Source organism: Coffea arabica, chromosome 2e (assembly GCF_036785885.1).
Source record: "Coffea arabica cultivar ET-39 chromosome 2e, Coffea Arabica ET-39 HiFi, whole genome shotgun sequence".
NCBI lineage: Eukaryota > Viridiplantae > Streptophyta > Magnoliopsida > Gentianales > Rubiaceae > Coffea > Coffea arabica.
The window spans coordinates 64,520,695-64,543,534 of NC_092313.1; the positions used below are offsets into that span (position 1 = coordinate 64,520,695).

A 22,840-nucleotide genomic window follows, 5' to 3' on the forward strand; every position below is an offset into this window, starting at 1 on the left:
GGGGACCACATTTGACTACAACATGTTTTCATTAACTCCTAAAAACTGATAACGATACAAATTTGGACAGATTCAGTCTTCTGCCAATTACTCCAATTCGATAGTACAACAGATTCAAAGACGAACAACTTAGTTGACTAAGATTCAAAGACAATCAAATATTCAGATTCAGCAACTAAGAATCTCCACTAACAACTCCAGATTATAAGGCTTTTCTTTTTCGTAGTCAACCAAACACAATATCCTAACAAATTTGCCAATTGATAATCAAAATAGCAAATGTAGGGGCATATTTCAAAAACCTTAAATTCATTAACAACATTAATATATATATCAAAAATCTTATTTTTGTTAAATAATGACCTTAAAATGTAGTATGAAACCAGTAAATCACAATAAAAATCACAAACTACCCTAAACCCCAAATCGAAATAGATGAGGGACGGCATACGAACCCATTTTTCTTCGATTTTTTCAGCAAATCTTCACTTCCTTGTATTTCTTGTCGCTGTCGGAGTTTGATTGCTATAACAATCGAGAATTTGGCTGATAATTGCCTCTCTCTCTCTCTCTCTAGGGCTTTTTCTTCTTCTTTGTCTCTCTCTTCATTTGTTCTGAAACAGCCAAACTGACTAATTCCTTCACCAATTTTTCGCTTATATTGTTAGGGTATTTATGTCTTTTCACTGACCTCCATTTCCTTTAACGATTTCCGTCGAAAATGCACTTTCTTTCAAATCATGGGGTACCGATAGGTATGATTTGAAATCACAAGGAATTTTTATGTGTAATAACTATACCACAGGGGGCTTTTATGTTTTTAACACTTTTATAAGACATTATGAATTTCAAGAAAATTTTGGGCTTGAAAAATAAATTGGGTCAAATTATGGATATGGACCTTTGGTCCAATAAGTCTTGATCCAATTGGCCGTTTTGACCAGAGTTGACCAAAGTTGACTTTGATAAAAAAATTTTGTTTTATTTGTGTAATTTTAAATTTGAATATTGGTATGATTATATATATTTTAGAATAAATTAATTGAAATAATATGCCACCAAAGTGACCTTTGTTATGAAAATTAATTTGTTCTAAAATATAACTAGTTTGGTACTTGTAATTTTATGAATATTGATCGGTCCAAAGGAAGGTCAATATTTAATAAATTACATGTGCACTTGTGGTAATAAATACATGATAATTATTTAGATTTTACATGTGATTTATAAATTAGCCCAAAGGAAAATTTATTTTTGACATGTTATTATTATCAGTATTTATTACTATACCAAGATATCACTTAAAAGTTAATATTTTTGTCCAAAGAGAAAATATTAATGGAACATCGGTATCTTGAGATGAGGTTACCTTTATTTAAATTTATTATTTTTTTGGTTTATGTGAGCATAGTTTTAATTATATTATGTTTTCTGTTCAGTTGTAAATGATCTTACGAGTATTACTACCAACATCAATAATATTCCTATGTTGAATGGCACAAATTTCAAATCTTGGAAAGAAAATCTCTTGATAATACTTGGAATAATGGATCTCGACCTTGCGTTAAGGGATGATTCTTCCCCACCTCTTATAGATCAGAGTACCTCTGATGAAAAGAAAAATAATGAGAGGTGGGAGAGATCGAATTGCTTGTGTCTGATGATCATTAAAAAGGCCGTTCCAAAAGCATTCAGAGGAACAATGTCAGAAACGACAGTAACCGCTAAAGAGTTCCTTTAGGACATTGAAAAAAGATTTGTCAAGAACGAAAAGACTGAAATTAGTACGCTTTTGACTCGCCTAGTTTCAATAAAATTTAGTGGTAAAGGTAATATCAAAAAGTACATTATGAAAATGTCTCATCTTGTTTCAAAATTAAATGCACTTAAATTGACACTCTCTGAAGAGTTATTAGTGCATTTGATTTTAATATCTCTTCCTACATAGTTTAGCCAGTTTAAGGTGAGTTATAACTGTCAAAAGGAGACTTGGTCTCTAAATGAACTCATTTCACACTGTGTAGAGCAAGAGGAAAGGTTGAAACAAGACCAGATAGAAAGTACCCATCTGATATCAACCACTAATAATAAAAGTAAAGGACTTAAGAGAAAGAAGAAAAAAGAAGCTGCAGGTACAGCGCCACAAAAGAAACAACAAAAGAAATCAGATGATCAGAGAAAGAATAGTTATTTCTTCTGTGGAACTGAAGGACATAAAAAAAGCATTGCACCAACTATCACGCTTGGCGTGCTAAGAAAGTATGCTTCTTAATTTAGTTTGTTCTGAAGTTAATTTAATTTCGGTACCTAGACACACATGGTGGTTAGATTCTGGTGAAACAACTCATATCAGTGTGTCTATGCAGGGTTGCCTGAATTGCCGAAAGTCTAATGATAATGAAAGATATATCTACGTGGGCGATGGCAAAACAGTTCAAGTTGAGGCAATTGGAGTTTTTAGATTATTGTTAAAGATCGGATTTTATTTGGATCTTAATGAAACATTTGTTGTACCGTCTTTTCGACGGAATTTAATTTCTATTTTTGCTTTGGACAAATTTGGTTATTTTTGTTCATTTGGAAATGGAAAATTTGAATTATTTCGTGATTCAAAATTGGTTAGTTCTGGTTCTTTAATGTACTACGATAATCTATATTTAATTGATACGATTGTCTCATTTAATGAATCTCTGCATTTGAGTACTAGAGGAGTAAAGAGACAATTAGCCAATGAGAATTCAATTGCATTATGACACAAGAGATTGGGACATATCTCCAAACGGACAATGGAAAGACTTGTGTCAAATGAAATTCTCGACCCCTTGAATTTTATAGATTTTAATGATTGTATTAACTGTATAAAGGGGAAACAAACCAATAAAAGGAGATTTGAAACCAATAGGTCCTTAGACGTCTTAGAACTTATACATACAGATATTTGTAGACCATTTTCTACATCTGCTCAGAATAGTCAACAATATTTTATAATGTTCATAGACGATTTTTCAAGATATGACTACATATATCTCATTTCAGAAAAGTCACAGTCACTGGACGTGTTCAAAAATTTTAAAGCTGAAATTGAGAATCAACTCAACAAAAGAATTAAAAGCGTCAGATCTGACCGTGGTGGTGAGTACTATGATAGATATGACGGTTCAGATGAACAATGTACAGGATCATTTGCTAAATACTTAGAGAAATGCGGTATCGTCCCACAGTACACTATGTCGGGTTCACCCACTATGAAAGACGGAATAGAACGCTTAAAGACATGGTAAGGAGTATGATATGTCATTCTACCTTATCAGAGTCACTTTGGAGTGAAGTATTTAAGACTGCAGTATATATCCTTAATAGAGTTCCAACTAAAACAACTAATAAAATCCTTTATGAGTTTTGGACAGGAAAAAAGTCCAAATTAAAGCATTTGCATGTTTCAGGGTGTCCAACTGAGGCAAGGCCTTATAGGCCAATTGAAAAGAAATTGGACTAAAAAATAGTTAGTTGTTATTTTATTGGATACTCTGAAAGATCCAAAAGTTACAAGTTTTATGATCCCACAACTAAATCAATTTTTGAGACAAGAAATGCCCGATTCTTTGAGGATGTCGAGTTTGGGAGAAAAAATACAGTAAGTGATATTGTCTTTAAAGAGAAATATATTAATATTCCCACAGGTGTCATTGATCTTGTTCAAAATCCTATTCCTGAACAAGATCATGACATGACAAATCAAGACAATGTCGAAAAATAAACTGTTATAGAAGAACAAACTCTTCCTCTCAAGAACCAGTACCATTAAGAAGATCCACTAGAGAAAGGAGAAGTGCAGTACCAGATAATTACATTGTTTTTCTCCAAGAACATGAGGATGACATTGGATTGATGGAAGATGATCCAATCAACTTCCGTCAAGTCGTGAAAAGTTCAAATTCTCAAAAGTGGATTGATACCATGAATGAGGAGATTAAATCCATGAAGGACAATGATGTTTGGGATCTTGTCCCGTTGCCAGAAGATGCGAAATTCATTGGTTGTAAATGGATATTTAAAATCAAGAGGGATTCGAAAGGCAATGTGGAAAGATACAAAACTCGCCTTGTCGCTAAGGGATTTACCCAAAAAGAAGGTATCGACTATAAAGAAACCTTCTCTCCGGTCTTTTCAAAGGACTCTTTTAGAATTATCATGGCATTAGTGGCGCATTTCGATCTTGAATTATATCAGATGGATGTAAAGACAGCATTTCTCAATGGTAACATTGATGAGACAATTTATATGGTGCAACCTGAAAATTTTGTATCAGGAGATCCAAAGAATATGGTTTACAAACTTAAAAAATCTATCTATGGGCTCAAACAAGCGTCTCGACAATGGTATTTCAAATTTCATCAAATGATCATCTCATTTGATTTTGAAATGAATTTAGTAGATGATTGCATATACCATAAGTTCTGTGGAAACAAGTACATTTTTCTGATGTTGTACGTCGATGACATTTTGCTTGCCAGCAACGATATTGATCTATTGAATAAAATCAAGAAATTTCTAACTAAGAATTTTGAGATGAAAGATTTTGATGATGCATCTTGTGTTAGGTATACAAATACACCGGAATCAATCTCGGGGTATTTTAGGACTATCACAAAAGGGCTATATCGAAAAGGTTCTCAAAATGTATGGCATGCAAAATTATAAATCAGGTGACACTCCCGTGGCTAAAGGAGATAAATTTAGTTTTGAGTAGTGTCCTAAGAATGTTTTTGAGAAAAAAGAGATGCAAAAGATTCCTTATGTGTCAGTAGTAGGGAGTCTAATGTATACTCAAGTATGTACGCATCCGAATATTGCATACATTACTGAAATGTTGGGTAGATATTTAAGCAATCCTGAATTAGATCATTGGAAAGCAACCAAACGGGTCTTATGGTATTTACAGAAAATAAAAGATTACATGTTCACGTATCAGAAGTCAGATGAGTTAGAGATCATTGGGTTTACTGATTCCGATTATGCTAGATGCCAAGATACTATGAAATCAACGTCAGGTTATATCTACTTGTTGGCTGGAGGTGTCATATCCTGGAAGAGTTCTAAACAGCCCCTCATAGCATATTCTATTGTGATTGCAGAGTTTATAGCTTGTTATGAGGCATCCAATCAAGAAATTTGGTTGCAAAATTTTGTCACAGGATTACATGTAGTAGATAGTATTGAAAAACCACTCAAATTATTTTGTGACAATAAGTCAGCAGTTCTATATTCCAATAATAACAGGAATTCGACGAAATCTAAATATATAGATATCAAGTTCCTGGCTGTTACAGAAAGAGTGCAGAGTGAACAGTTATCAATAGAGTATATCGGGACAAACTCCATGGTTACGGATCCGCTTACTAAGGGATTATCACATAAAATATTTCATGAGCATAATGCTCGTATGGGTGTCATATTGATAAATGATATACAGTTTTAGTGAAAATTTGATATTTTAAATGCTCTTATGATACGTTTCGGTTATTAATGATTTAAGGATATTTTATGCATAAATAAAATTTGAATTTATTTACATTCTGATTTTGGTATGGTTTGATCTCATAAAATTTTAAAGTGGACCAGTTGAAAATAGGCATGTTTTGATCACATTACATGAAATTTCCATGCTACACACATCATGATTCATGTCATTCAATTGCATCGATATATGTGACAATTGATGGGTCGAGTTACGAAATTGTAACAAAGGCCGCTTTGATCCTGTATTGGCGTAATTGATGGACCGAATTGGTTACAGATACATTGTGATAATGATAGTAAAGTTGAGCTCATACGGTTAATTACAAAATATAATTATAAGGTTATATGTTCAACTGGGAGATTGTTGGATCCTTAATCCAACATTGGACTTATATATGAATAATTATGGGTTGGAAACTGTCAAATAAGGTTAAGTCCAATTAAAGTGATCAAATATAGTTTGGATTTAATGTATCTAATAGGATGTAGGCCTTTAATGTGTAGAAATTTAAGGGCTCCTATTTCTATGATGGGTTGAAATAGGGTTCCAAAAGATAACAGGAATGTTATCTATAAATAGGGTTATGGTCCCCAAGTCATACGGATCATTCTTTTGTCGTATTTCCCTAGTACCACAAAATATAACTCTTCCCTGATATCCCATCGTCAGGAAAGATACCAGAGAGATACTAAAGGTTCTCTCAAGAATCGGTGAATACGTGTTGACCTGGAAGGCCACCCCAATACCCTTAGAAATTCATATACCAGTTTGTCGATATGAATCCAAGTACGCTTCCGCTATTTTACTGTTAGTTTATTTCTTAGTAATCGCCATATAGATTTTGGGTTTAATAGGTGATGATTTTTACTAAAGGTCAAATATAAATAACCACCCTAACAGGGAATACAAGATAGTTTGTGTTTGGCATGAAGGGAACACGTGTGCAGATTACTTAGCAAAGATGGGGAGGAGTCTAGCTCCAGGGATAAGTAATCTAAGGGAACCTCCGTGCAACCTAAGAAGACTACTATGTCAGGATCTCTGTGGTATATCTTTACCTAGATTAGTTTCTGTGTAATGGGTCTATGACCCTCCCTTGCATTGGAACCAAAAAAAGAACTCAATTACTCAAACCTGTACATTGCGGGATCTTGTTAAATAGATTTCAGCAGGTCACTAGTCAAACATATTTACTAGTTGAAAATATGCGCTTGAGAAGAATGGCTGGAAATTTCTCCAAATTTAAAAACAGAGATTCTTGGTACTTTCTTTTTTAGGGGATCTATCTACGTACTTTAGTCATTTAGCAGTAGGTCATTATAGAATACTGACTTCAACGACTAACTTTTGTATTGATAGTTTATATAACGAGCAAAGATTTTGGAGATTGGCTAGAACAGTACAAAGTAACTAAGAAAGCTGTACAAATCACATACAGCTTCATCAGTTGCTTCATCTCGTGTGGTTTGGTCCAAGTTCTGTTTGTTCAAATGATATAACAATTGAAAGTTTTCTCCTACAGGCGAGTCATGCATGCATGAGATGTCCTATTGCATGCTATAATAAAATTATCATGATTTACGTAGTAGCCTTAGAGACTGATATTCATAGAGGTAGGAATACAAAATGAAAGATCACTAATCATTAATACAATCAAATTGATCTTCTTCAAAATAATTTTTTTGCCGAAAAAGAAAAATGGTTTCTATGGTTGAAGCCAGCAATTTACAGGCCTATCCTTCGGTTTCACAGGTGGCGGTCAAGACTGCCCAATGCAGGAATGGTTTTTCTCGTCCTTAATCCATTGGACCAAATTGCTGAAATTCTTGCCTGAGCTCCCATCATTTTTATTATTATCAATAACCTTGGCTTTTAAATCTAAGGCCCTCATTTTGTATTCTCCACCAGTTAGAAGCTGCTCAATCTTATCCTTTATTTCTTCTTGTGGAATGATTCCATTTGCAGTTCAAATCCTAAACCAATCATCCAAACATCACATATGTAGCTCTCATTAAGGAACTGATCTGCAAAGTAAGGCCAACAGAGGAAAGGGACACCATTGGTTAAACCTTCGATAGTAGAATTCCAACCACAACGGCTGAGGAAGCAAGCCACCGAAGGATGGCTCAAGTCCTGTTGTTGAGGAGCCCAGCCTGTTAGCCTCCCACGGCTTTGCATTCGATCTTTGAAGCCTTCTGGATATGCATTGTCTGTCTCGGTAGTTAAATCTTGTCTCACAGCCCACAGGAATGGCCTATTGGTGAGTTCAAGCCCAAGCGCCAGCTCCCTGAATTGTGTCGGATCAAAAACTGTGAAGCTCCCTAATGCAACAACATAAATGACAGATTGCGGAGGCTGCTTATTAAGCCATGCCAAGCAATCTGAATCTTTAGGCCAGAAGTAGCCAACCAATTTTTCAAGTCGATTACTTGCCAAAAGAGAGCCTACAGGTAATATTTGAGGAAATAAAGTGAAGGCTGTCGGCTCTAATTCACAACTTGTATTGCAGAACAACCAATCTGCCAGTTTAGCTGTTCTGATTGATTTTAACAAGATATCAAAAGCAAAATTTTGTAATGTGGGATCACTAAAGCAGGTCCAAAGAAGATGTTCAGGCTTCATGTCTGGTGTGGTTGGTGACAACTTTATCATCTGTTTCTTCAATACAACACCTGCACAAAAAAAATCATGTTAAGGCCTTTTCAATTGAATTATAAAACAACATAACGTTTGCAGTGTGATGACTATAAATAATTTATTTTCTTTCTCTAATGGTGTTGGCAAGGAATTATCCGAAATGAGTCAATCTTACCAGTGCTACTTATGATTCCATCATCTGTGAGCTTTGGGATGCTGAATATCTGTGCCAACTATAAAGCTGACGCTGGCCAAAAGGCTACTGCCTTGATTCTCATTTTCTTTGCAACTTTTAGTGCCAATCCCACGGTCTTATCAGCAATAATGCATGTGATTTTATCACTGTCACATTGATTTATACTCTTTATTAGAGACTCTGGATTCGCAGGTATGACCTGGTAAACTGATAGCATCAATTTCATTACGTCATTTCTGTCTATTGGACTTGTGTGGGCCAACTCATTTGTGGGCCAACCTAAAACACAAACCATCAAGACTTGAGGGTTTCTCAAGTAACGAAATATATTGAAACAACCGCAAGAAAGCAATTTGGTGAGAAGAATTCCAGCCGCACAATTTGCGAGAGAAACGAAGAGAGAGAAAAAGTGAGAGCTAGAGAGAGAAAATTCTTTGTAACTTTGAAGTCTCAGTTGGAAGGTGATTTGAAATCCGATTGAGACGAAATTTTACACACGCGATCCTCTCGTCAAACTCTACTCATCTATCGGTTTAGATTTCAGATTTTTTCTTCGTTTGATAACACTTTTCAAACTCAATTCTTTGACAGTTGTAATTTTTTGGGGATGATTATGCAGCAATTTTGTTTGGTTAATATTGGTGATATTATTGTCATCCGAATATTTCGGATAGACATGTATATTTTCATTATTGTGATAGTGAAGATTTTGACTTGACTAGATCTCGTGATTTTTTTCAATTTAGGGTTTCCACGTAAAAAGTTTGGTGTCCCGTATTTTTTATTTTTCTTACATTTTATTATCACTGTTGACATTATTACTTGGTGAAATTTATTCCTATTTTAACTAGTACTTGGAAAAAGACTAATTTATCCTGAGCTTACTCTGATATTATGTGCTTCACCGGTACCCCTTCCCCAACAAGTGGTATCAGAGTAGTCGGGTTAGATTGCTCATTTGTACTGGTTAAAAATAGATGATTCGGACAGTGGTTGCATGATAAAATTGAATGCTATTAATTATTCGATTTGGAAGCCTAGAATGGAAGACTACTTGTATTGTAGAGATTTGTTTGAACCTGCTCTAGGGGATAAAGGTAATCCAAATGATATGAGTGATGAAAAATAGGCTGTTATGCATAGAAAAACTGTTGGTAATATTAGAAAATGGATTGGTCAAAATATTTTTCAACATATTGCTAATGACACCAGATCTGATATATTATGGAAAAAATTTTGAAAGTATGTATGAACGGAAGATCGATTTGAACAAGACTAGCTGTCTGAAGCAGATTATTCGGATGAGATATAAAGATGGGGAAGATATGACGGAACACTTGAGTAATTTTCAGGGATTGATAAATCAGGCAACTACGTTAAATTTGAATTTGGATGATGAAGTGCAGGCTTTATTATTATTTAGTTCGCTACCGGATAGTTGGGAAATCATAGTGGTCTCCATCAGCAATTCAGCTTCGAATGGTGTGTTGACCATGGTTATGGCAAAAGAGGCCGTGACGAATGAAGAGTTCAGGAGGAAGGAACAAGGAATTGTCTATGAGTCCCAGTCCCTGGTGATAGAAAAGAAAGAAAGAAGAGGAAGAAGCAAAAGTAAAGAATTCCAAAACAGGAATGACAAATCTAGATGCAGATCTGAGTCACGAAAAAATATTACATGCTATTATTGTAAAAAGAATGGGCATTATATGAAGGAGTGCATAATCTTAAAACGGGAACAATTGAGAAAAAAATAAGGCGAAGGAAAAAGGTGATGAAGAGACTACAGCAATTATGGCAGCTCATGATGATATGTTTGTGTTCTGTGATGATAGTTAAGTGAATATTATTCATTATGACAGTGATTGAGTAGTTGATTCGGGTGCATCCTATCATGTTATTCCTCACAGACATTTCTTCTCAATCTACATCGAAGGAGATTTTGGATATATTATGATAAAAAATGGGATTTCATGCAAAGTTGTTGGCATGGGAGACATATATTTGGATACAGATATCGGGTGCCAGCTGATATTAAGAAATGCTCGACATGTTCTTGATATTTGTTTTAATCTTATTTCTACAGGAAAACTTGACGATGAGGGTTATCATAACTTGCAAGGTGGAGTCAAATGGAAACGTAGTAAAGGAAATATCATTGTTGTTAGAGGAAAGAAGCAGAGTACGTTCTACTTGATGCAAGCCAAGTTGAAAAAGGGAGAAGTGAATGCAGTTCGTAATTCATCAATTGACCTTTGGCATCAGCGACTTGGGCACATGGGTGAAAAAGGGATTCAGACACTTGTTCGCAAACAACTGCTACCTGAAGTTAGAGGTAATGCACTTAAACCTTGTGTTGACTGCAGTTATGGGAAATAACACAAAGTTGCATTTCAAAATTTTTCTCTATCTAGGAAATTGAATCCGTTAAAATTGGTGCACATTGATGTTTGCTATATGAAAGATAAATTTCTTGGTAGTGCTGTTCATTTTGTAACTTTTATTGATGACTTTACTAGAAAGGTTTGGTATTTTGTTTTGAAATCCAAAGATCAAGTTTTAGATGTATTTAAAGATTTTTATAGCAAAATTGAAAGAGAAACTGACAACCAGGTAAAATGTATTCGTGTGATAATGGTGGTGAGTACAGAGGACCATTTGAAATCTATTGCAATTCCCGTGGGATTAGATTGGAGAAGACTGTGCCAAAAACTCTTCAAGAGAATGGAGTAGCAGAGAGGATAAATAGATCCATCACTGAATGGGTCAAATGCATTCTCTCTAATACTAAGTTGCCAAAATCCTTTTGGGGTAAGACAATGAGGATTGCGGTCGATTTGATTAATCTTTCTCCATTAGTTCCTCTAGATGGTGACATCCCAGAGAGAGTATGGACGGCAAAAGATATATCTTTTAAACACTTGAGAGTTTTTGATTGGCGGACATTTGTTTATATTCCTAAAGATGAGAGGTCAAAACTTGATGTAAAATCAAAGTAGTCTATTTTCTTGGATTATGGACATGAAGATTTTGGTTATAGGTTGTATGATTCTATTGAAAAAAGGTGATCAGGAATAGAGATGTTGTCTTCTTTGAAGATCAAACCATTGAAGAATTGATAAAGGTGACAACACAAAATCTTCAAATGACATTCCTACAGTTCAAATTCAGAGAGAGGATGTTAATCATGGTGATAATCCTACTGCTGATGAACCTAAGCATGAAGCGCCACCTACTCCACCGGTGCCACCACAAGATGAGCTTAGGAGATCTACCAGAGAGAGGAGATCTTCTAGCAGATATAATCCTGATGAATATATGTTGTTAACAGATGGAGGAGAGCCAGAGTCCTACTGTGAGGCTTTAGAGCATCAGAATAAAAAAGATTGGTTGCGAGCCATGCAAGAGGAAATGGTGTCCTTGCATGAGAATCATACCTATGATTTAGTGAAACTACCTAAGGGTAAGAGAGTTTTGAAGAACAAATGGGTTTACAGGTTGAAAACTCAGGAACACAGCATATAACCAAAGTACAAAGCAAGATTGGTTGTGAAGGGATTTAGTCAAAAGAAGGGTGTAGACTTTGAAGAAATTTTCTCTCCTGTGGTAAAGATGTTGTCAATTCGAGTTGTTCTACGTATTGCAGCCAGTTTAAATTTGGAGATCGAGCAACTTGATATGAAGACAGCTTTCCTGCATGGTAACTTGGAATAGGAGATTTACATGGAGCAATCGGAAGGGTTAAAAGAAAGTGGCAAGCAAAATCTTGTATGCCGTCTCAAGAAGAACTTATATGGGTTGAAACAGGCACCAAGATAATGGTACAAGAAGTTTGATTTCTTCATGATAGACCACGAGTACCACAGGACTACATCTGATCACTGTGTTTATGTGAAAAATTTTTCAGATGGTAACTTTATTATTCTCTTGTTGTATGTTGATGATATGTTGATTGTTGGCCGTGATACAATGAAAATTGATAGGCTGAAGAAGGAGTTAAGTAAATCCTTTGCAATGAAGGATTTGGGTCCGGTTAGACAAATATTGGGGATGAAAATCTCATGAAACAGGCAAAATAGGAAGCTTTGGTTGTCTCAAAAAAAGTATATTGAGAAAGTACTCAACATGTTTAATATGAGCAAAACTAAGGAACTCTCAACTCCACTTGCGGTCACTTTAAAATAAATATCAAGTAGTATCCTACAAGTGAGAAAGATAAAAAAGACATGAAGAATGTTTCTTATGTTTCGACTGTTGGTAGTTTGATGTATGCTATGGTTTGCACCAGACCAGATATTGCTTATGCAGTTGGAGTAGTCAATCGATATCTCTCTAATTCTGGAAAGGAGTATTGGAATGCTGTCAAATGGATTCTCAGGTATCTCAAGGGAACTTCTAGATTGTGTCTGTGTTTCAGCAATGGTAAAACTATATTAGATGAGTACACCGATGCAGATATGGCAGGTGATCTTGACAACAAGAAGTCCACATCTGGGTACTTGATGATTTTTGTAGGGGGAGCAGTATCATGACAAAGTAAGTTACAAAAATATATCGCCCTTTTTAGTACAGAGGCAGAGTATATCGTAACCACTGAAACATGCAAGGAAACTCTTTGATTGCAGAAATTCCTTCAGGAGTTGGGTATGAAGCAAGAGAAGTACAACCTCTATTGTAACAGTCAGAGTGCTATTCATTTGTGTAAGAACTCTACATTTCACTCTCGATCCAAACACATTGATGTGAGATATCATTGGATTCGGGAAATACTGGATTCCAAGTAATTGACACTTGAGAAGGTGCATACAAATGATAATGGTACTGACATGTTTACCAAGGAATTGCCTAAGGAGAAACTTTTATTTTGCAGACAAGAAACAGGTTTGGTGGAACCCCCCAAATGAGCTGGAGGGAGAGATTATTGGATTTGTGTGGGTCAGCCCATTTGTGGGCTAACCTAATACACAAACCATCAAGACTTGAGGGTTTCTCGAGTGACGGTATATATTGAGATAGCCGTAAGAAAGCAATTTGGTGAGAAGAATTCTAGCTGCACAATTTGTGAGAGAAACGAAGAGAGAGAAAGAGTGAGACCAAGAGAGATAAACTTTTTTGTAACTTTGAAGCCTCAGTTGGAGTGATTTGAAATCCAATTGAGACGAAATTTTATATACGTGATCCTCTCGTCAAACTCTATTCATCTACCATTCAGATTTCAGATTTTCTCTTCATTTGGTAACACCTTTCCAAACTCACTTCTTTGACAGTTGTAGTTTTTGGGGGTGATTTTGCAGCAATTTTGTTTGGTTGATATTGGTGATATTATTATCATCCGAATATTTCGGATAGACCTGTGTATTTCCATTAGTGTGATAGTGGAGATTTTTTATTGGACTAGGTCCCGTGATTTTTTCCAATTTGAGTTTTTCACGTAAAAAGTTTGGTGTCCTGTGCCTTTTATTTTTCTTACATTTTATTATCACTACTAGCATTATTATTTGGTGATTTAATTTATTCCTATTTTAACTAGTACTTGGGGAAAGAGTAATTTATCTTGGACTTACTCTGATATTGTGTGCTTGCACCAGTGCGCCTTTCCTAACACTGTCCTCCTATGATTCCAATCCATCTGGGACTGACACCAGTTGCATCATAGCTAGTATATTGTCCTCCTGTGATAATGATTTGGTAACTCTCTTGTGATTGAATTCGGTGTTTACAAGCGTAACCCTAATACCCTACTTGACTAAGCACAAGGCCAGTTCTATTAAGGGAAGTACATGACCTTGTGCTGGATAAGGAATGACTAGAACATGTGGATGAAGATGATTCATGATGTTCCTCTAATGCAGAAAATGTAGTACAAGAACTTCCCTACTTGTCCCGCCATTTACAGACTACTAGGAAAATGCACATGCATTGCACATGTTGGTTAATCAATACTGAAACGAAACCTCTTTATTTAGTCATGAATTAACATTACTTAATTTGCCTTATGGATATATATATAATACTATTAGGAGTTGTGATTTAAAATTGGAAATATTTAGTCAATCATTCACATATTTTAGAATAGATATATTAAATAGTTATTTTATTCAAAGACAAAAGTTTTTTCCCTTGAAATTTGGTTGTGATATGAGTTAATTAATACATGTAGGGATCGGTACACAGTTTAAGACAATTTAGAGATTACTTTTTGTTTAAAGAGATAAAAACCTTGCAAAGGCCTTTTTTCTATTTCTTCACAGATGAACTATTTCTTCTCACTTTGTTGAATTACAACAATTAATTCTTTATATGTGATATTTTTGCAATTTTAGGTTTTACATTGATTTTTTTATACGCAACTCCTTTGTCTATCTCCCTTTATATCTTTGATTAAGAATATCCTTCGTATCTTCATGTTATTTGTCTTGTTTCATTCTAGACCTTTTATATTAACTTAAAATAAAGTTTTAATGTCTCCTTATTCTAGCTTTGTGTGGGAACATGTACGTGAGTTCTGTTCAACATGTGATGAATCTATGGACCACTTATATTTCTTGTGTCCATATTCCAGGTATGTGTGGGAACATGTGCAACAAAAGTGTTTGGTTTACAAGCAGGCTTCTGAGTAGGATAGTGAATTGCAATGGATGATCATTGATTGCTCTCAGCAGAACTTTGTTTCTCAAGTAAGAAGGATCACATTTGCAGCTACTGTGTATCACTTGTGGTGGAGCAAGAATCAACAGGTTCTTAAGAAAATATTGCATTCTCCTGAGTGTATGGTTCATGTGATTCTTAAGGATGGCCGTAGTCTACTAATAGGATGGAAGAATATGAATAGAAAGCAGGAAAATTTACAACTATGCAGTGAATTTGATATTTCTTTACTTCATTGATGACATTGTAGAGACTTGTAATATAGATTATAGGTTTCCTTTCTTGATTTGATGTATTTGACTAAGGGACAGTCCCTTCTATAGTGATCTATATGCTTTGCAATTCTAAAATACACCCAAGAGATGGTTGGGTTAGGTGATAAGGTGGATGGTATTATAAGTAGAATATTTTGAATTCAAAATCTCCCACTTAAAAAAAAATTATCCATTATTTATCTTATCAAATTACAATAATGATAAGTAGCCTATTTGTACACACATAATTTATTAGGTATTCAGTCTTTGAATGGCTAAAATTAAGAGAGTAAGAGTTTTTACATAATTTTTCAGGTATTCAACTTCTAATTAAATGGTCAACTGGTTTGAAAAATATAGTCTTCATATGCTTGCGCCTTGGTATGTATAATGATCCTTATCATACGATATTTTGTTGAATAATTCAAAAGAAAAAGAGAAGATTCCTTCAGAACATTATGAAAAACAAGTAGTAAATTTGGATCATAAAAATGCACAATCAAATCTACAAAGCAGGGAGCAAATTATCTAGAAGGCTACTAAATTCTTGAATTGTTGAGTTTTGATCACTGAACGATTAAAAGTCTGATTTTGATCACTGAATTATCTAAAGTTTAGATTCTAGGCCATTTTATCGGATTTAATCATTAACTATGCTGATTTCTTTTGTCTCGTGAATCACGCGTGCACTCAGATCTAGCATAGTTAACGATTAAATCTGACGAAATAGCCTAAAATCTAAACTTTAGGTAGTCTAATGGCCAAAACTAGATTTTTAATAGTCCAAAAGTCAAAACTCAATGATTCCAAAAATTTAGTAGCCATGTTGATAATTTTCTCCAATCCGAATCTTCAAGCCAGAAGGAGCCAACCGATTTTCCAAGTCCCTTACTTGCCAAAAGAGGGCCTCCAGGTAGTATTTGAGCAAATAAAGTGAAGGCTGCCACCTCTAATTCACAACTCATATTGCAATCAACTAATCTGCCAGTTTAACTGTTATGTTAATTTTAACAAGGTATCAAAAGCAAAATTTTGTAATGTGGGATCACTAAACCAGGTCAAAAGAAGATGTTCAGGCTTCATCTCTGGTATGGTAGGTGACAACTTTACCATCTGGCTCTTCAACACAGTACTGGTCGCACTAAAAAGCTTGACATGTTTAGAACCTTTTCAACTGCATACAAAATAGCAAAATGTAGAACCAATGGTACTAATACGTGCTATGATGATTAGCAGTTTGATGACTACAAATAATTTATCTTCTTTCTCTAATGGTGCTGGCAAGGAATTATCTGAAATGAGTCAATCTTACCAGTGCTACTTATGATTCTATTATCTATGAGCTTTAGGATGCTCATAGATATACTAGACGTGTTGTATTCATCATTGTCCAATGTGGGAGTGCCACCTCAACAACTGATACTTGTAATGATTGATGAAAATAAGTGTTCTGCCTCGGGTCATGAGACTCATGACCGGTTGTTGTAGATGCATAACCGGCAACATTTGTATTAAAAAATGAGAGAAGTGGGGCCCAGATTTGAGATCAAAAGAGCATATTCTTGTATTTAACCGTGCACATCACGAAAATTCATGGTCTTCCCAACAAAACTGTATCAAACAAAATTCAATTTTTTTTTGACAAAATTCAATTTTTTTTTTTTTACAAAACTCAATTCTAGTTGTACCATAATTCGATTGTTCGAGGATTGGTTCCAAAGTTTGTTCTCCTAGTTGCATTCAATGCTTTCACCAACAGTAACTGAAGCGTTTGGAAATAAGTTATAAAAAATTTAATGAATTGAAAAGGTTGTTGGAAATAATAAATGGCATTACTTTAAACCTATACTACAAATTCTTCAAGAACGCCAGGAAAGGATCCACCACAATGCGTATGGAAGAAAAGTAGTAGAAAATCAACAAAGAAAACCTCTAATTGTAAACGTCAAAGAGCGCTAGGAAAGGATCCACCACAATGCATATGGAAGAAAAGTAGCAGAAAATCAACGAAGAAAACCTCCCAAAGTTGAAAAGAAGGTAAATAATATTTATTAAATTTTGATAAAGACCATGTTTATGTTTTTTAAATAATTAGATAAATCACTAATGTTAGAGGAAAATGTCGTCTCCAGGTCTTGCATTTTATGGCGGGATATGCACCTCTTTGTTTGATTAATTTTTATGAACTACAAAAAAGTCACTTTTTATGCAACTAATTTTTTGTTTAATTATTTTCACTAAGTTTTGGGTCACTATTTGACTATTTGTTCCGTTAAGGACATGGATTTGACATCATAATAATAATTTAAAATATTAATATAAGAATGTGACGGACAATAAAAACTTTATAAAGACATAATTTTCATATATGTAAATTTGGAAGAAAGAATAGGAAGAAATTATAAGGGAGAAAGCATTGGAAGAAATTAACTAACCAAATTGTGAATGAGTTTGTGTCCAGAACTCCAGATGAAATAGTAAACTGTTTTTGTCCACTTATATCTTTTATTGCAAGCAGGGTAGTGGGAGAAAATGGTGGATAATTAACATAGAGGCCTTTTTTCAGACTTTTAAATCCTATTACTGATTTCGAAGCCGGGCTCAATTCAATGTTTTTTCCTGCTACTCCATTCTTTTTCTTTGGTAGGACTAAGTTTAAAGATTTAATTTAATTATATTATTTTTGAAAGGAAAAAAAAGGAATTACATGTATTACATTTTTGTATAATTAATTTAATTATGAATTTTGTGGAAGAAGCGAAGTTTAAAAGTGGCGTGTTTATATTATTGAATTCGTTTATCAAGTGAAGTTGGAGTACTAAGGGTCTGTTTGATAACATAAAAAAGTGCTGAATCTGAACTTTTTCAAACATTTAGATGTTTTGGGTGTTTGATAAATGAAAATCCATTTGCTGAACTTGTTAAGTAGTGCTGAACTTGTGTGTATTTTTTTCAGTACAAGAATCCTAACTGAATGCTTAATTCTAATAAGAATCAATAGAATTACTTCAACTACCTTATCTTATCTACCAAATCTACCCTTATTTATTAATTATGTTCAAAATTCTTATATAATTAAACAACCTAATATTCTCTATCTAATAATTTTCTATTTCTCTTTTCTCCATTTTGAATGACTTTCACTTCTTCTCCATACTCCTCATATAATATAATTCATCTTTTATATTAATTTGATTTAAAAATAAATATTGTCATTTTCATATCTAACATTTTTAGCTAATTAAATCATAGGTTCTATTTCTTTTTCGGATGAAAAGATATAAGGGCAAAATTGTCAAATTTAACTTATTAAGCATTCAGTTATAAATGTTTATCAAACGGTATAAATAGGTTTAGCATTAAAATTCAGATATTCATATATTTCTTTTCAGTACTTAAAATTCAGTAAATTAATTGTTTCAGTATTCAGACTTCAAAATTCAGATTCAGTTTTATCAAACGAAACCTAAGTCTTACCACACGGAAATGAAATCTAATAAAAGGGATGTGAATATTGAATACAAATTCTGCCGGACATGAATGGTATATAATAATGTGAATCTTTTGTTTTGTAGAACAAAAATGGAAGATAACGGAGGCATGTATGGAAGACAATCAATGTTGAATTTAAATGAATATCCAAAAGACGCATATGTATATGTGGAAGAAAATGGCTATAGAAAGACTGTGGGCAATGAAAATGAGCCACCACCAAATTATGGCTTTATTTGGATGGAGTATCATTCCAAATAATTATTGTATCACTTGTTGTGATGTAATGTATATGAGATAAAAAAGTGATTAAAAATATAAAAAATGAATTAGAAAATATGTTTATGATGTAAGCAAAAAATTTTTTGAAAAAATTTACTATTCAAACATAGTTCTATGGTTTTGCAACTGGCAACATAAATAACTCAAGCCAAAAGTTCTGTGGTTTCCATTTTGACCCTCAAGATCAGCAAGCGAAAGTAGGCAGGGAATGAATGATGGCAATAGTCTAATGCATGGAGTTTGACTATAGGAATAGTGGCCCTAGCATTGGAAAGGAATAAACACCAAGCACAAGCCTATGGGAGATTAATTGATGTTTCAAAATTTGGGATCCCACCACAAATTAGCATCTGGCGGGAAGTGAAAGTGCGGCAATTGTGAAATTTATTCCTAGTTTGAACTTTGAAGTAGAAAACAAGCCCATGCATTTGCAAAATTTTTTCCCCTAGTGAATTGTACACGTTTCGATTTCGTCCATTTCATCAATTTGTGCCCCTTATATTACTTTTATTACAATCTACAAACATTAATGCAATATCTTCTATATAATAATTTATTCAAACAACTATATAAACTATGTTAACTACATATTAATAAAATAATAGAATTTTGGCTTAATTTGCTATAACTAATAAAAAAAATATGTTTTGGACTAATCTAAGTTAATCATATACCATGATTTTGGACTGATATCGTGATACAATTAACATTTTACCAATGACTATAAATGACTTGTTATAAATGACTATTCATTTATATTGTAAATGACTATTTTATTCTTATTTTAACAAATAAAATAATAACCACTTGTTATTATTTTTCTCGAGCTCAACTAGGCTTGAACTCAAGATCGATGTTGAACTCAAGTTTTAAAATAAAAGCTCATGGAGTTCGGGATCGTGCTGGAAGTCAGGAAAATTGAGTCGATTCAACCCATTTTGCAATCCTATAAATGATAACCTTTTCATTAAATCTATATGTTTTTTGTAAATTTAATATTAATATATGTAATAAAAAAGTGATTGGAAAAAAAATTAAGTTTTAGACTAATCTAAGTTAATCATATACCATGATTTTGGACCGATATGGTCATACAATTAGCAAAGCTAATTTTTTTTTTATCTATTTACCCATGTTAAAGAAATAAATAATGTTTTCTCTAAAACCCACACTTGCGAATACAAAATTTATGTGTTTGAATACTTTGGCCATGACAATTAAAATTTACTTTTTTGGACTAATTTACCCGTATTATTGATAGAATTAAAAGTAGATCTGCAAAAAGCAATTTTGATCTATAAGTAAGTAAGTTCATCTCATCCTATTCGTGATGAAACACAAGGAACCTAGTTTTTTTGTTAAACTAAATATCTAACATAAAATCAACCAAATGTTTGACAACAAGATTACTCATCCGAAGATAAGTAACCACCTCTCATTTCATGAAGAGTTCGTTTGGTCCATCGGATCATATGATAATTTGGAGTTATTTACTTCTATTACTGTAATGACATTTTATTCTAACAAGTGCATCAAGTCTACTATTTCCCTATAACATAATCTAATTTGTGAACTAATTTTGCCATGAGTATAAATGACTATCAAGCTAAAGTTGATATTATTTTCTAAAACTTCCTAGATGACATAAAACATTCGAAACTTGAACTTATAAACGAATATATTTTAACAAATTTACGTTATAAATGACTATTTTATTCTTATTTTAACAAATAAAATAATAACTACTTGTTATTATTTCACTCAAGCTCAACTAGGCTCGAACTCGAGATCGATGTTGAACTCTAGTTTTACAATGAAAACTCGTGGAGCTCGGGATCGTGCTGGAAGTCGAGAAAATTGAATCGATTCAACTCATTTTACAATCCTATAAATGATAACCTTTTCATTAAATCTATATGTTTTTTGTAAATTTAATATTAACATATGTAATCAAAAAATGAATGAAAAAAAATTAAGCTTTAGACTAATCTATGTTAATCATATACCATGGTTTTGGACCGATGTGGTCATACAACTAACAAAATTAAACTTTTTATGCATTTACCCATTTTAAAGAAATAAATAATGTTTTCTCTGAAACCCGCTTCTACGAATACAAAATTTATGTGTTGGACTACATTGGCCATGACAATTAAACTTTACTTTTTTGGAGTAATTTACCCCTATTATTGATAGAATTAATAGTAGATTTGCCCAAAAGCAATTTTGGTCTATAAGTAAGTAAATACATCTCATCCTATTCCTGATGAAACACAAGGAACTTGATTTTTCTGTTAAACTAAACATCTAAAGTAAAACTAACCAAACGCTTGACAACTAGATTACTCATCCGAAGATAAGTAACCACCTCTCATTTCATGAAGAGTTCGTTTGGTCCATTAGATCATACGATAATTTGGTGTTATTTACTTCTATTACTATAATGACATTTTATTCTAACAACTACATTGACTCTATTATTTCCCTATAATATAATCTAATTTGTGAACTAATTTGACCATGACTATAAATGACTATCAAGTTAAAGTTGATGTTATTTTCTAAAACTTCCTAGGTAGCATAAAACATTCGAAACTCGAAGTTATAAATGAATATTTAACAAATTGATGTTATAAATGACTATTTTATTCTTATTTTATAAATGACTATTTTACCAATGACTTGTTATAAATGACTATTCATTTATGTTATAAATGACTATTTTATTATTATTTTAATAAATAAAATAATAACCACTTATTATTATTTTTTCTCGAACTCAATTAAGCTCGAACTTGAAATTGATGATACTAAATTAGAGTTTTACAATGAAAGCTCGCGGAGAGCTCAGGATCGCGCTGGAAGTCAGAGAAAATTGAGTCAATTCATCTCATTGTTCATTCTTGGTAATGCATATTTTTCATCTGGTGATGTCCCTAATCCTTCTGATAATGTGTCAAGAAGAATCCCTCGATTGCATCTCAGACGTTTTTGATGTCCCTAAGGTGCATCATATTACATTGAACAACTAGTACTCTTCTTTACTTTTCACCCCGTGTCCTATTGCTGAGTTTTTGGCTCTATTAGTTGACAAGTTTTAATCTGACTTCTTCTTCTATATTTTATTAATTCCCACACCACTTGTACAATTTTGATACTAGACTGTAGAGGCGTCCAATAGAATATCTGTGCCAATAGTAAAGCTGACGCTGGCCAGAAGGTTGCCACCTTGATTCTCATTTTCTTTGCAATTCGAGTACCCATCCCATTGTCTCATCAGCAATAATGCATGTGATTTTGTCACCATCTGGGATTGACACCAGTTGCATTACAGTTGGTGCATTGTCCTCTTGTGATAATGATTTGACAACTCTCTTGTGATCGAATTCTGTGTTTACAAATGTAACTCAAATACCCTGCCTGACTAAGCATATAAGGCGAATTCTATTAGGAGAAGTACTCATCACTTGTTGTGAGTATCAAAAATTAATTATTAGAGATCCACCAACTTTACCGTCTGGTTCTTCAACAGAGTATTTTTGATGATTTTCACAGTAGCCTTAGATATTGATATTCATAGATGTAGTAATACAAAATAAAAGATCATTATTCATTAATACAATCAAATTGATCTTCTTCAAAATATATTTTTTTTTGCAACTCTTCTTCTTTTTTTTTTAAAGTGGAAGAACTTGAACCCGAAATCTCGCACTTACACTCCTTTCTTCCAAATATTATGATGCACAAAGCTTCCTTTTAAGCAAACATATTTATAAAGAGTTTTAAAAAATTATAACTTCAACTTGCATGAAT

At 33.4% G+C, this 22,840-nt stretch overlaps 1 pseudogene; it reads right to left on the bottom strand.

The window, feature by feature from the left end:
- Positions 1-7,280: 7,280 nt before the first annotated feature.
- On the bottom strand, positions 7,281-14,185 carry LOC113729297 (UDP-glycosyltransferase 83A1-like; annotated as a pseudogene).
- Positions 14,186-22,840: the final 8,655 nt, after the last annotated feature.